Here is a 6,000-nt window from a genome sequence, read left to right as displayed (position 1 = left end):
GGTGACTTTGCTGGGTGAGGGTGGGACCTGATGCATGGCAGACTTGGAGTATTGGTTAATACGGGAAATTTGAGTATTTCAGACAAGCTGCCAATCACTCAGGTCTCTTCAAAGCCATGTCAGGGTAACTGCCCTCTGCTCTGGATGTGGCTGAGCAACTCTCAGTAAGTTACTAATGAGCTCATGCTTAAGGCGGTAAGTTTTATTCTTTGCTTTAGCATTCCAAGTCCGACTTCTTAAGGTCAGAAGTGGGTGACCAGCTATACAGTGCAATCCATTATTTTATGGTCCCCTGAGACCTCAGCTTGATGGCTGTACCCTTCACCCAGACCCTTCTGCTTCCTCCAATCTGGCACGGTAGAACATTTCCTTGAGGTCTGCCACAAGCAAGTACTTAATGGGATATGTGCTGTGGGGGATGGGACAGCATGGTGATTCCTGACACCACGGCATGGCAAACAGGGGCAGGAGCAGAGCACTGACCACTCCTTCTAGTGGTGATGTGCTGCACCCCTTCCAGGGAGGCCATAGGGCAGCTAGTCCCAATAGCTGTGCCCAAAGCAGGCAGCCTGCTCCTGCTGGATGGTGAATGATGCAGCCCTGTGCGAGCCTGCCAAGAGGCTCCATGGCTACATCTGCCTTGCAGGCAGCGTGGGAGGCAGGAGCCTGGCAGGGAGCAGTGAGTGGCAGGCAGCCTGGGGCTCTCCAGCTCTGCACATCCACATGCCCTGGATGTGCCACCTCTGGCAGGGCCAGCTGTCCTCCTGGTCTGACTTGCAGAGGGACAATGGTGCAAGCATGGGAATGCAGAGCAAGGGCACAGACTCCTGCTCTGAGGTTGGGAGTTCTTTCTTTGGTTTTTCTGTCTGTTGGCTTTGGGGTGGAGGAAAAAGAAGACTGTCAGCCTGAATGGATGCCTTGGCCCTGGATCCCACAATTTTTCCATTGCTGGTGCAATGGTAAAGTGGCAAACTGCTGGTGCCAGGCCACAGCTCTGAGCTGCCATGTGGACAGGTGACCATGTGACTTAAGCCACTACACCCACAGCTCACCACAGACTGCTCCACCTTTTCAACAAACCAGTAGGCTGGATGACAACAAGGCAGAAATTGCTCTAGTTTGGACTTAAAGACTTGGCCTTCTCCCAGCTTTAGGCCAGACATGAAAGAGAGGAGTAGCTCACAGAGGGAAGCTGCCCTCACAACTGGCTCCAAAACATTCCCAGACTGGCAAGCATCCATGTTATGTAGATTTTCAATCCAGACACAGGCAGCTTTGTAAAAGACAGTGTCCTCTTGAGATTTCCATGTACCCATGTCAGTCCTACAGTGCTCCCTCATGTCCTTGCAAAACCAGAAGGCCCCTGAGAAATGTGGACTTCTTCCTGCAAGACCTGGGTGTTGGACACCGTGCTGCAGCTCCATCCCAAGGCACGGCTGCTTCACTGCCTGCTCTGGGGGCTTGTGTGGGTACAATGCTGAAGCTATGGGCACAGGGAGCTGTGGATGCTCAGAGCCCCACAGAAGGCAGGGACACTCCCCTTAGTGGGTGGGAGTTTGGCTCCCTGCTTTCCCATGTTTTCAGGGCTGCCAGGAGGGGAAAGGCCATGAGTCATCCAGCCAGTATGAGCACATGGGTGGCAAATTCTGCAGCAGATCATGGGCATGTGGCAACATATATGTGACTGCTGTTTGTCAGAGCCACTGCTGGGAAGCCCATGCAATCCTCCTCTCATAGATGTGCCCCTCTCCTTACCTGTTGCTGCAACTGGTGACCATCTTAAGATCACCTATCAAAGAGGGTGAGTGGCTGGTATCAGCTGATTAACTCCCTTCCTTTTCATTTATGTGGATGAAAAGAGGAGTGTCTAGATGCTTATGCCACCACTGGTTTGGAGAGGCAGGATTCAGGCTAAGGAATATGATGGTTGGGGCTAAAGGATTCAAGGTTCAGGATTAGGTGGGACAATTAAATGTGTCTTGGAGCAGTAACTTTTCAAAAAAATATATATATGTTCTTCAAACCGGCTTGGGTAAGCCATGCCTATTCAGGACAAACCACCTGCCAGCATTAAATGGAGCACTTTTGACTTAAGTTGAAACCAGAATAGAAAGTAGCAGTCAGCAATAACATGTGCTTGACAGTCCTTCAGAAGGACAGTAGAAGTCAGCTTCTATGGAAAGTAGTGCTCCAGAATACCAGCTGTCTCATCCCTCAAAGAGAGCACACAAGAAAGCCTGATCTCTTTGGAAGTGTAAAATAATTTCTTGCTAATCTAGAGGTCAGGCAAAAATGTCTTTTACTGGGAAATTCTGCATGAAGGTGACTATTAAAAACATAAAGTCGTCTCCACTCTCTGCCTCATTTGTACTGTTAAATCTCAGGTTCTGCAATAGAGATGACACTTAATTTTTAAGGAAAGGGACATGATTAAAATCATGACTGGTAGGAGATGTTCGCTGCTTGCTTTCAGTATCATGAAGGAATACATTTGGAATAAAGTCTTGTGAACAGATTTAAGAGACAGTCCATATCCTTAAATGCCTACAGTGTGCTGATACAAAGGTGAGAGGTAAACCAGGGATGAACTCAGCCTTCCCAGGTCCAGAGCATGTGGCTGAGCCTGGCCTCGAGATTATTCTTCCTCCTCAGAGCCTATTGCTCAGGCCTGCTTGCTCCAATAGTGCTGACCTGTCTCTTCCTCAAGCAGAGGAACAGGTCTCACTACAATTGCAACCAGGCACGCCACACTTCGTGTGTAATGTAGATCAGACAGACACACCCCACTGAACCACAGAATCACAAAATCATAGAATAGTTTGGGTTGGAAGGGACCTTTAAAGGCCATTTAGTTCAACTTAGTTGCAACAAGCACAGACATCTTCAGCCCTATTGGGTTGCCCAGAGTTCCATCTAACCTGACCTTGAATATTCCAAGGCTGGAGCATCTACCAGCTCCCTGGGCAACATATGCAGTGCTTCGCTACCCTCATTGTAAAAAAAAATTCTTCCTTTTATCTAAATCTTAAATCTGACTTCTTTTAGTTTAAACACATTCCCCTTTGTCCTGTTGCAACAGGCCCTACAAAAAGGCTAACCCCATCTTTCTTATAAGCCCCCTTCAATTACTGAAAGGCTGCAACAAGGTCTCCGTGGAGCCTTTTCTTCCCCAGGCTGAACAACTCTAACTCTCTCAATCTTTCTGCACAGGAAAGGTGTTCCACCTCTCTGATCATCTCTGTGTCCTCCTCTGGACTTGCTGCAGCAGGTCCATGCCTTTCCTGTGCTGGGGACATAGTGGTCCAGGTGGGCTCTCACCAGAGCAAAGTAGAGGGTCAGCATTCTCTCCCTCAACCTGCTGGCCCTGCTGCTTTGGATGCAGCCCAAGATACAGCTGGTTTTCCGGCCTGATTCTTCTAAACTTCTTTCTTCCACTATTCTGGACTGAAAAATACAGGATGTGAAAAACCTTCAACACATTCTATGATTCTCTCCTGTGCACTAACTAATTCCTTAACTTATTTAATTCACTATTGCTGTTATTTTTTCAGAGATGATTTGACTTCTGAGTTTGTCTGTCTTGCTCAACCCTGTGTCAACAATGACCAGAGGCTGGATGAACAGAGAAATTAATTTCTGACAGTCACACTTTCTCCTGTAATGTGATTTCACCATAGTGGTGTTTTCAGCCCTTCAGGGGAATAGTTTTAATAAAAAAACCATTGACATTTCAGAAAGGAGTTATTCTTTCTTTGCATTTGACATAAAAACATAATTTCCTCTTAAGAGGACAGCAGACATCCATGCAAGATATCTGTAGTATGCACAGTAAGAATGAAATCTGAACAGCTATGTTATCCTGCCATGTTTTAATGCAGCACTGGTAAATAAAAGTTTTGATTAGCTTTATAAAATGACTGTAACATAGAACCATCTTTGGGATGGTGAAAGAGAATAACACTCCTTTTGTTGAGGTTGCTCTTGTTCAAATCAGTATATATCTGTATAAGGTGTTCATATGTGAAAGAGAAGATCAAAAGGAGACCCTGTAAAAGCTGTGATTTACAAGATTATTATATGCTATTATTTTATTTTCTTGCATTTTATTATTTTTAAAAGCTGCAGCCCTCATGAGAAGCAAAGATGACCAGCCAGCTCTCCAGTTCATGCTAGGCTGGGTCACTTTGCTCACCCTGGGCAAGCATCCAGCTCTGTCCTATACCATCATTTTCTTTCTCTCTGTCAGAAATTAAAATATAGAATTAATTTACCTCACCATGCAATTGAAAACCTTTGAGCAGCCAGAGTGGTCATTTCCAAAACATCTCAAGTTCCACACTAAACAGTAATTTCAGTTGTTACTTAAACCTGTGTGGAAAATCAAAAAATGTGCTGAGCAAGCCCTAAAGCCTTTGAAATTTGAAAGAAAACAGTTTTTCCAGTCTCTCTGCTGGATTGCAGTGCTTGCTGCAGTGGTGCAGATGGCTCTTGGCCACAAGGCACCCAGTATCTGTGCCTGGGCTTCAGCCTTTGGAAAACACACACTGAAACCCATAAAATTCCAAGGAGAAGACCACTATAAAAACCCCATGAGACTGGATTATGTGAGTGGCCAGGCCCCAGTACTGCAGCTGCACCAGAGGTCAGGCAGTCTGCAAGTGAAAAGCAGGGTGCAGGTAGGGTCCAGGCGGGCTGCCCCTACCCTGGGTCCCCGCATCTGACCACTGCGTTGTCCATCAACAGGACCAAAGAGTGACCAGCGACCCATTTCAGGTTATACCTTGGCCTGTTCTGACTGAAGGGGACACGGGAGGGTCTTGTTGCATGGTCATTGGAGACATGAAATACAGAATAAATGGTACCCATGGATGGGTACCTATGGATGACTTTTGCTAGAGCTGCAGGTGAGACACTCTCCTACTTCTTTTCTTCAGGCCTCCAGCAACATACAGCATTTTCCTCACAGATAACTTAGTGCCCTCCCAAAGAGGCTCTAATGGCAAGATAACTTTGACCATCTTACTAGTCTCTATTTTCAAAAAGAAGCAGCCTGTGGTAAGGCACCAAACTATCAAAATCTATGGAGGAAAGATTTATCAAACAGTAGCAGGTGGTAATGCAAGCACCTAAATTTCCTGCCTGTGTCTTGACAAAGTTGCAGATTGAGTCATTCTTCCTGACACATTAATAAACAGGTTCAGTGCGTGGGAAAAGGGGAACGGGTGGTGTTTGTTCCTGCAGAGGAAAACCAGAGAAGCACCTTGGAGTCCACAGAATTTTCCAAGCCTGTTCCTCTTTGCTTATTTAAGAGCTTTATTTTTTTTTAAATAAAAGCAAGTTTACAGAGATAGGAAGACAATAAAAGGCAATGTCATTTCCTAGCTTGTTAGTGCTAGATAAAGGTGGCAGTCTGAACAAAATCATCCTTGTCCTTATAATTTTCCTTGTTTGATTGCTTACAAATAAGCCAGTTTAATAAAGGCTCTGAGATACAAATGCCACATGGCCATATTGACAGGAGCAAGGGAAAAGAAAACACAATAATCATGTTAGCTCTATCCCTCAGATTAATTACCTAGATAAAATACACATTTACCTCATTCTAGACAGAAAAATGTAATTTACCAGCCAGTGATTTAGGCAGGCACCCTGCTGTTAATAGCCAGACCCAGATGATCCTAACTAGGAGGAAAAGATGAGCTCCAAGCCTTGTGAAGGACAGGCCTCTCCTCCCCTCTTCAGCAGCAGCCTCTGTGGCAAGGCTTGCACCTGCTCCTCCTTCAGCTCCAGACAGGAGCAGGTTAGGACACAGTGGATCCATTTTAATCCCTCTTCCATATATTTCCTTAGGACTCAGCACACCTGTACTTAAGAAAGTCCACCACTGGGGAGGTTTTATCCCTGTGGTTTCACTGTAACCCAGGACACTTAAGCTGCAGTGGAGGTTGCAGCTGGAGGATGCAGCCTGGACTGCACCAGCATCCTGCCCACTGCTGCCTC

This window comes from Coloeus monedula, assembly GCF_965178545.1.
Source record: "Coloeus monedula genome assembly, chromosome: 6".
NCBI classification, from domain to species: Eukaryota; Metazoa; Chordata; class Aves; order Passeriformes; family Corvidae; genus Coloeus; species Coloeus monedula.
Note: the sequence above shows the minus strand (reverse complement) of the source record.